At 41.6% G+C, this 10,697-nt stretch overlaps 1 pseudogene; it reads right to left on the bottom strand.

Moving 5' to 3' along the window:
- Window positions 1-9,249: 9,249 nt before the first annotated feature.
- LOC143436492 (ATP synthase F(0) complex subunit f, mitochondrial pseudogene) lies at window positions 9,250-10,436 on the bottom strand (annotated as a pseudogene).
- Window positions 10,437-10,697: the final 261 nt, after the last annotated feature.

Genomic DNA, 10,697 nt, shown 5'->3' with positions numbered 1-10,697 from the left:
CAGCATATCTCCATTTCTATTCCTCTCTTCCCTACTCCGTTGTCTCTGGCCTTCCAGTCTTCTCTGCTGGGATCCTCTCCCCTGGCGAGGCCATTGCCACTGCACAGGTATCTTCACAACACATTTACTCTCATTCCACATAGGGTGAATGAAAGTTATAGGGTGAAAGCTTTGCAATTAAGAAGTTTTGCCCTCTCACTGTCTTCTAGGGTCACCGAAGTGTAGCTTCCTTTCGTATACCAAGCCAAATTCTTTATATAACAAGCCAACATCGTCTCCTAGCCAGGGCGGTTGGAGGAAGATGTGCTGGCTCAAGCTCAGTACATGGTGCTAGAGATCTGGGATACAAGTTCATGCAGTTGATTCATCCCTGCTACTACAATACATCTGGTGGTGTGTAAATGATGTATTCTTTCTTATCTATTGCAAGTAATCTTTCTCTACTCTTTTTATATAAAAAAAACTACTCTTTTTATAAAAAAAACTACTCTTTAACTATATTAAAAAAAACTACTCTTTTTATAAAAAAAAAAAAAAAAAAAAAAAAAAAAAAAAGGCCCGTCCACCTTAGCACTTAGCTCATAATGAATTTTTCAAATACACAGTAACTTGGAACCCCATGGTCAAGTTTTCTGTCTTTGGTACCATATCTAGTATGGCTTCTTGAAAGGAGTAAAATTCTGTTAGAGATATCACTTTTCTATGTTACCTGAGACATCTATATTTTGATCTCCATGTATATGAAAATCTCCACTGTTACAAAGCCATTTGTTGCTCCTGGGTGTACTCTAAAGAGGAATATTCCTGTGTGGCTCGGTTGCTTCCAGAACCCACTGTTAAGCATGAGACACAATATACTGTGTTTTCTTCTGGAGGGAGTGTCTCCACCTACCACTGACTACTGGGCCTCTACAGGCTTTTCATGTTGAATTATGTGATTCTTCTTAGGGTTTCTATTAGACCGTCTGAATACCTGTCTTACCAAGGCTTCTGCCCTATAAGTAACCTCTTGTCACCCTTCTCAATTATAACATTATTGATCCAATGTATTAGTGTGATGTTCAGACGTCTTCAGACTATACTGTCCTAGAGGTGACAGAATTAATAGTCCTTAGGAAGGAAGCTAGAAACACTGTCTTCACAAGATTGTGAACTGCTTGTCCTTGCTTCTGAGTTAAATATAAAAGAAATCTACAAAATCATTATCCATAAGTCATGTGCCTGAAGCCTTATGCGGTCCTAGCAGTGACAGCATGCCAAGCATAGTTTCCATTGAGACCAGCACTTGGTTAAGCTAGCTGTCATAATCTGCATGCTGTTTAGATGGTCCCCTTTCCCTGGGATAGTCTTTATTTTCTCTCTTGGCTTGTGTAGAAGACAATTTTGAGGCTCTTAGTTTAACTTTCTTTACTAGCTCTATATAATAACCCAAGTACTAATATTTCAATTGCCAATGATGTCTATCATAGTTAAAGACTCAGGAAGCAGAGAAGCAGATTTTTTTTTCCAGCCAGACTTGAACTATGTATTACCTACTCTCATAAACTGTAATAATAAGCTGATCTTTTGAGTCTCCAGTTATCAAATATAATCAGACTATGGACCCGCATATCCTTGGCTGGCTGGATAATCCTATTCCCACAGTATAAGTATCTTATAGAGGTGCCCAAGGTCTCTTGTAGAAAGACTTTTGTGGAATGACTAGAGGAAAACCATTCCAATATACATGTGTCACAAAGGGCTTTTGAGAAAGTCTATACAGGATGATCATGCCATCAAACACTTGAAACTAACAACATTAACATCAAGAAACTGAAGTGGAAATTTCAAGGCTCTTTGGAAAGTCAGTTGTGTCAGATGGTGTTTTGCTGGGGCAAACACATGAAGGAGCGTTCTCCTGAAGCAGACACAGGTGAAAGGATGTTCTGCTAAAGCAAGCACATGAAAGGACACGTGATGGATTCTTCGCTAACTACACACATATATTGGTCCACCTAGTTGAGCTCCTTTTGTCGTGACTTCATAGAAAGAAATGCACCAAAAAACTTCTGGTGTGCTGCAGCTTTTTGCTGCTTCCAAGGATTTGGGCCTATTTTCAGAGTGATGTGAGCCGATACAGACTCACATGAAGTTTTACTGAGGCAAGACACATGGTGAGGCAAGACCCATGGAGGACACCTGATGTTTGGAGGAAATATAAGGACTCAACAGACAGTAACTGGGGGACTTGGTGTAGAGTTAGCTGTGCAACACTTGGTCTTAAATCTTCTCTGAACTTCACTTCACTGAGAGAAGCACAGCTGAGAACTTGTTCCAACATCCCTGGTGGTCCAAATCCCTCCTGCTGACTCGTGCCAATTTGGCTGAGGCCTGGCTATTTCTGCTAGAACATGCCACAGGTGCTGATTCGTGCTTGATATCCCAACTATACCGAACTGGACTGCTGGTGTATCTGTGATGTGTTTGCAAGTAGATCGAGCTGCCTCTGCTAACCTGTGAACCGAACTGCTGATTTCCAGACAACACAGATGGGATTTGCTCCAAAGAACCTTTCTAAACAGGCCCTCTTCCTCCATATCCTTTCTTTTCCACTACCTCTGGTGGGTGGTGGGCTACAAAAGAGGTTAAAGTGTTTAAGAACCACCATTAATAGGTTTTTTAAAAAATCAAAGTTATAAGAACAAAGTCTCTCACACACAGAGACACACACACAGGAAGTGGCTTCTGTTGTGATAAAATGAGAAGGCTGGGGGTCTCTCTGTGAAATAATCTTGCTTCGTACTCAATCAAACCCATAGATCAAAGGTGTCAACAGTCACAATCAATACAAGGTGGGCCATGACAAAATGACACACAGAGTCAGAAATTAGCAAATCCAGAATGGGAGAAAGTAACAAATGACCCAGTTCCTCAAGAACATCAATATCAGGATATTTGTTTTTAAAGTGATTATTGTATATTTTAAACGATGAGACATATCAAGTCAAATCTGACCGCTTACATGTGACCCCAGCACTCCGGAAGCTGAGGCAGGATCATCACAAGTATAAGGCCAGCCTGGCTTCATAGTCTGTTCCTAATGCAATATGCAGGCCCTATTTAAACTGAATCAAAGCAACTATTTTAAAAATCACACATAACAGCATTATGAGACCATGGTTTTGAGCTGCAACATTAAAAATACCTAAGTAAGAATTAAGCTAGATATCTGACATTAAGGAACAATAAACTCTTCTCTCAGGACATGGTGGTATGTGGTTATATTTTTTAGATAATTAGATATATCTAAATGCCAATTGAGATTTGCTTTAAAATAATCTGAGATGGAAATGTTATGTTGATATTAGTGGGTCTCAGATCTACAAATCGGAAGATTAAAACACAAATTCCTGGGCCTTGCATCAGAGACTCTGATTCAGGACGTGAGATGAGGCTGATGAAGTCACGGCTTTAGTAGTCTCTCAAGGTGGTGCTGATGTTGGCATCTCTAACACCCTGGAGTCTCCCACACAATCCACAGTTTCAAGTGATGGCTTTGGAGGTCTTCAGTGCACCACAAGGTCCCTCAGAGACTGGCTAAACTGAAGAGTTCTAGAGTGAAGGGTAACTCTGCACTGAAGACACAAAACCACTGCTGGAAGTCAGAAGCACCGTTTGAGAGTCCATCACCTACAGCAGTGGTTCTCAGCCTTCCTAACGCTGCGACCCTTTAATACAGTTCATGGTATAGTGACCTCCAACCATAAAATGATTTTCATTGCTTCTTCAAAACTAGATCTTCACTGCTGTTACAAGTTGTAATGTAAATATCTGTGTTGTCCAATGGTCTTAGGTGACCCCCGTGAAAGGGTTATTTGACCCCTAAAGGGGTCTCGACTCAACAGATTGAGAACCACTGATCTAGAGATGGAGAGGGCATCACTGTCCTCACCCTGCACTTTCTGCTTCAGGACACCTGGAGTGGGACACGATCGTTCACATTCTTAAGCTAGTCCTGGCCAGTGCTCATGCTCTTTAAAATCAAACATCACTTCTGCTGTACACAGCAAGTGTAATAGTTGACTCAAGGAGAAGCATTTGTATAATTGAGTTGTTGAACTCATCACTTATAGAACACTAGTTTTACTTAAAAGAGTGCTGACAAACAGTGGTTATTTGGTCTTGGGTAGTTGGTAATTATTTCCTGATGAATAAATAACCACTACAAAGAAAATAAGTGATATTTATTCCCAATGACAAAATTTGAGCTTTTAGATGGAAGCTAGAATTTTTTGGGAAACCTGTATCAACTATCATGAGCATAACTACATATCAATATTTAAGGATTTTTTTGTAGTAAAATAAGTAATGATCCTTACAAATGTAGCTATTACTTTATGTATTTTGTGGTGCTGGGATGGAACTCAGAGCTTTATTGATACAGTATGCGAGCCCAGCATTCTAACTCAGAGCTTTGGACCCAGCCCACTTCTCAGATGTCATGATACATGTCAGCATGTCAGCGTTTGGAGGATCTGCAAATACATGAATTATAAAATCATGCAGTGATGACGGCTATTCAAAGGGCAAGCTACATAAACTGATGTTAATGTAACAGTATGGTACAGTTTCAGATTCCACACTATGACAAAGCTTTCTTAAAACTACCAGTAGCGAGTGTAGTAGTGCAAAGACTACATGTCTCAACTCACACGAAGAAGACCTTATTGCTAAAGTTCCTTCCCCCCTGGGGACATAAGCAACACCCATCTCTTATAAAGTCAGAATGACAAACTAAACATGACCCTGCTGAACTTCACTCTGGGGAACCAATAACTTTATTGGGCTTCCTTACAGAGTATAAATGAGGGAATACTTACAGAGGTTCATGTGCTCCTCTCTCCACAGCAGGCTGTGCCTGGAAAGTCTTTACCCAGTAGAAAGAAGGGCTTCCCTGTGGCCACATAGATGGACCTTCCTTTAGTTGGCCCCACCCACCTGCCTATTAGCACCGTGTGTGTTTAAAGCGGAGCTGTGTGCAACAGGTGGTAGAGAACAACTGGGTACTCGAGTGAGAGACTCATGATGTTCCTTATCCCCCCATGGTGGTGTAAATAGTAAGACCAGCGGGGATGGTCCTTTTGTAAGGGGTCACAGCTGAACTCCCCAAGCTGATGGTTGCTTGGCTCAGAAGACAAATAAAAGACAAACCTGAGGACCCAGGTATACCACTCCTGGGCATATACCCAGAAGATGCTCCAACATGTAACAAGGACACATGCTCCATTATGTTCATAGCAGCCTTATTTATAATAGCCAGAAGCTGGAAAGAACCCAGATGTCCTTCAACACAGTAATGGATACAGAAAATATGGTACAATGGACTACTACTCGGCTATTAAAAACAATGACTTCATGAAATTTGTAGGCAAATGAATGGAACTTGAAAATATCATCCTGAGTGATGTAACCCAGTCACAAAAATACACACATGGTATGTACTCACTGATAAGTGGATATTAGCCCAAAAGCTTGGAATACCCAAGATACAATTCACAGACCATATGAAGCCCAAGAAGAAGGAAGACCAAAGTGTGGATGCTTCAGTGCTTCTTAGAAGGGGGAACAAAATACTCACAGGAGGAAATATGGAGACAAAGTGTGGAGCAGAGACTAAAGGAAAGGCCATCCAGAGACTGCCCCACCTGGGAATCCATCCCATATACAGTTGCCAAACCCGGACTCTATCTATTGCAGATGCCGGAAGTGCTTGCTGACAGGAGCCTGATATGGCTGTCTCCTTAGAGGCTCTGCCAGAGCCTGACATATACAGCTGTGGATGCTCGCAGCCAACCATTGAACTGAGCACCGGGTCCCCAGTGGAGGAGTTGAAGAAGGGACAGTGTCAACTGGCCAGAGCCCCCCTCCCTGGAGCTCCTGGGGACTGGACCGCCAACCAAAGAGTACACATGGAGGAACCCATGGCTCTGGCCACATATGTGGCAGAGGATGGTGTTGTTGGGACACCAGTGGGAAGAGTGGCCCTTGGTCCTATGGGGGTTCGATGCCCCAGTGAAGGGGAATGACAGAGCAGGAAGGCAGGAGTGGGTGATTGGGTGGGGAAGCACCCTCAAAAAGTCAGGGGGAGGGGGATGGAATAGGGGGTTTCTGGAGGGGAGACCTGGAAAGGAGATAACATTTGAAATGTAAATAAAGAACATATCCAATAAAAGAAAAAATTTACCCATTTCTAATTACATACTCGTCAGAGGCCAGATTTACTTTGTGTACTATTTTGATATGTACTGAGCATAGAATCAGATGCAAGAATTCAATTGCTTTCTATTAAAAGAGACATTAGGATACAGTTCCTCTGTAGACCTTCACTGTCGGCCTGCCTACTTTCTAGAGCTAACTCAACAGTGTAATGTTTCCTGTTTGACTTTCTGTCTCTATTTTGGATACTGGCTAAGATGTTAAGTATACTTGTCCTGACACACTGGATAGTCTTTCTCTTATGATCACCTACCATGCTTACTGACTTCCACTGCTAAACATGTTTGCTTTCTTAGACCCCAGCTTGAAAAGCACGCTTCTCTTCATCTTCCTATCACCCTCCTAGCAACTGCCAAGGTTTACAGTTTGCCTGCCCTGTTGCTCTTAGATGCTAATAAAATGCCCTTTATATTTAAAAGAATGAAGAGGTTCTAAATACTTCTGTTTATACCAATAGGTTGGTGCTCTCAACCTCAGTCATAGATGTATGAGTTCAAATGACAAGTAGTGCATGTTACGTCATATATATCAAGCACAACAGTAAGAAACACCTGTGTATTTAGCATGTTGGAATTCTCTTCAAGCTGGCTGCTTAACACATACATGCTATCAAAGCAGCTATTAGGGAAATAATCTGTTCAGGATGATGCCTGAAAAAGGGGAGCTCCATCTTTGCTGGATAACTAGATAATTTCCAAAGGACTTATTGAAACACTGAGCGGTTGAAAACAGAGTTGAAAAGAAAAAGTGAACGTCACTCATACCTTTTCCGACAGATAGTTTTTATAAGTTAACATGTTGGAAAAGCACTGTTAATGTTTGTGTTGACTTTTCATCACTAAGATTTGGTTCCTAATAAAAACTTTAAGATACAGACCACATAATCAGAGTCCTCAATAATGATTACGAGCATACAAGAAATCAGGTGTGATGGCACACACCTGTAACTCCAGACCTTTGGAAAGTGATGCAGTAGGGTCCTAAGTTCAAGACCCGTCAGAAATAAAGGATAAGGCTGTCTAAATACAGATGCGTGCACGCGCACACACACACAACTGGACGTAAGTATAAGATCATAGATATAAATACAAGGATACTACCAAGATGGGAAGGAACCTGGCCCCTGCATGTCCTCTGTGAAAGGCAACATTTATTACAATTGTGTTTGCCTCTATTGCATGTCATTCTCAGATAAATAAAATAGAGGGCTTTCATTTCCAGTCAGTTGTCATAGCAACTTTTGACTACCCAGAGAGGAAGGAATTCTTGTATCTTAAGCCCTGACTCCAGAGAACTAAAAAAGAAGCAAAGACTAAAAGGAACATTAAAGAAGGGTTTGCAAGATGTGATAAAATTAGATCTCCGTTGTGCAGTACTTTTCCTGTAAATGTATATACATTTCCCTCGATTATTTATATACCGCCTTATAGATCTCAGGACTCAACAGCAATAGACTGATAATAACTACCACTTACCGCTTATTATACACCAGTCACACAGAACATCGCATACCTTATGTTTTCCTTTACTGCTCCCAACACTGTAAGAGCAGCACGGTTTTTGCACACATTTTTAAGGTGAGGAAAGTGAGGGTGAATGGGTGAAGCAGTTCAGTGAAGTCACACAGTAAGAGCTCAACCTTCAACACAACTGACCATTTCTTAGAGCATCCTCTACCGTCGTGGATCCCCTCCCCGCTGTGCTAAGCGAACATTTTGCCAGCTCATCTCGTTTACGTGATCAATGAATGAAGAGAGGGCGCTTCCCTCTCCTTTATCTAGAGGATGCCTTCCCTTGTGGGGTTGTGGATGCCACTTGTGGTATGATAATTTGCAAACACATATGTCATGTCTAAATTCCTCACAGGTACTCCAGACTCCTGGACGTAACTGCTTGCTTGACATACATCTAGCAGGTATTTGAGAGATAATAAGCCTACCATGATATTGTCTTTCCATGTCCCGTCTCAATAAATGTCACTGCCCTTTGAACCAGAATCTTCAAGCGCAACTCCCTAAGACTCCTAATTTCCCCTTCCATTTCATTGCTAATATATTAATAAGTTACATCAGATCCATCAACAAAATGTGTTGTGCATCTACTTTCCACTTCCACCATCTGGAATCATTTAAATTACCTAATATACCAATAAAGACACAGGGGGCATAAACTGAGGTTAAAGACCCGCTAGATCAGCAAGGTAACTTTATTTTCTTAACTGTATACAAAATATCTATTTACAAGCCTGATCCTACCACTAACCTGACAGCTCTTTAGAAATCTCTATCTGCATCATTCCACACGGAGCTGGTCTACATTTCTCTTGAGCTCCTCCAACCCCAAGAGGGCGCCTTAGCTCCCTTTCCTAGAGTTCTGCTTGCCCTGTGTCCTGCCAGCTGCTTCTCTGTGGTTCCTGCAAGCCCAGAGAGAAAATCCCTTTCTCTTACCCAAAGCACCTTCTATAAAAACTCTTTCAAGCAGAGAGAGAGAGAGAGAGAGAGAGAGAGAGAGAGAGAGAGAGAGTTCTCAAGAGTCCAATTGCTTATAAAAGAAGTCTCTAGCTCCTGCCCTACACCCTCGGCAGTCTGAACCAAGTCACCATCATAGTGGTGGTGGTAGGGCTCCAATCCAACTCAATAGGGCTGCACCTTTACAGTGGAACAGATTAAGGCCACCCAGCTGACTGCCTCAGGTCATAGAACAAAGAACACAAGACCTCTCCCAAGCCACAGAGGCTTTCAGAGGCACACCCAAACTGCATCCCTTCAGGACACACCTAACTGCATCTGACAAATGTAACATCTATGTAAGCTTTTACATTTGGCTAACAATTAGGTTTTCTATGTACGATAATCAAATATCCTATAACAACCAGCCCTATGTGTAGTTAAGGCCACTGTGATGGCCAGTTTTTAACTATCACAAGCATTGGTTCAGGATATGGAAAGATTCAGCCTTAACTGATGTTTTCACAGATGAAAGCTATACTGTCAGTCATACAGAGACCTCCACTCTGACCCCTCTGAACTGGTATTTACATTGTCACTCAGGTTTGAGCTCCTTGTAAGAAATATAGTAGCTGAAGAGTATGTCAGCAGCCAGCACCATGTCAACCTTAACCATGCTCCCTGTCTTCACACTGATCTACTTGTAATACTGGTTATAACCTCTCTGAAATGTTCCAGCAATATCTTTAGGGATGAAATCTACCATCAATATCCAGCTTGACAGCTCTTCCAGTTTAACTTGCGTAAGTTTCTTCTCCTTTAGTGGTACAAGTTATGACACATTGGAGTCCTATGGTTGGCAGACAAACATAGAATACTAACAAGGAATTATCTAGATCAGTTTGGCTCTGTGAGTATGTCTGTGGGGGATTGTCTTGATTGCTAGTTGATGTAGAAAGATAGACCCAGTCCACTGTTGGCAGCACCATTCCCTACGCTGGTACCTGAATGGTATGAGTCAAGAAATTGAGTCAAACAGAAGAGAACAAGCAAGCAAGCATCCCTGTGTTTATTCTCTGCTCTCAGCTGTGGAGGAAAGGACTTAAGCTTCCGCCTTGACTTCCTTGCAATAATGGCCTATAAGCTGGAAAGTCAAATATACCCTTTCCTCTTCTGTGTTGCTTTTTGTCAGAGTATTTGTTGCAGCAGCAGAAATGAAATTGGAAGAGCCACCATCTTTTCCCGCCCTCCTAACCAATAACTTTCTAACCAAGTCCTCTGCTTCTTTTTACAGAATAGCAAAACTGAGCTTTTGAAATTAAAAATCAGATGATGTAGCCTGAGAAAGTAGCTCTGCAGTGAAGAGCACTGGATGTTCTTCCAGAAGACCCAGGTTCAATTCTCAGAACCCACATAGTAGCTCATGTCTGTAATTCCAGTTTCAGGGGACCTGACACCCTCTTCTGACCTCCACAGGCACTGTACACACGTGGAGCACATAACTACCAAATACTCATACAAATCACAAAATTCATGCTAGCTTTGGGGCCTCCAATGGCTTCCCATCAGTCTTAGAATACAATTTGTAATTCTGATTCCCTTTTCTGCTCCATCTTCTTTTCTTCTTTCCTTCTTTCCTTCTTTCCTTCTTTCCTTCCTTCCTTCCTTCTTTCCTTCCTTCTTTCCTTTCTTCCTTCTTTCCTTCCTTCCTTCATTTCTTTTTACCTGCTCCATGTTTCTGTGACTGTCCCCCTTCCATCTTCCATCTTTAGTCATTCTCTTCTTCCCTTAAAGCATATCAAGATTTTTTAAATTTTTATTTTGAAGTATGAGCCATCTCAAGAGTCTCTCAGATCATCTTTCTAGCCGGGTCTTTTTCACTCTTTCAAGTTTCACCTTAGACATCTATTTGAATAACATCTAAGTTCTGGGAGGGTTGTTTCTTGACTTTCAAATTTTTTATGTAGTGTATGTGTGTGTGTTTGTGTATATGCG

This window comes from Arvicanthis niloticus, chromosome 22, assembly GCF_011762505.2.
Source record: "Arvicanthis niloticus isolate mArvNil1 chromosome 22, mArvNil1.pat.X, whole genome shotgun sequence".
NCBI classification, from domain to species: Eukaryota; Metazoa; Chordata; class Mammalia; order Rodentia; family Muridae; genus Arvicanthis; species Arvicanthis niloticus.
This window is presented reverse-complemented; position numbering and strand designations above follow the sequence as displayed.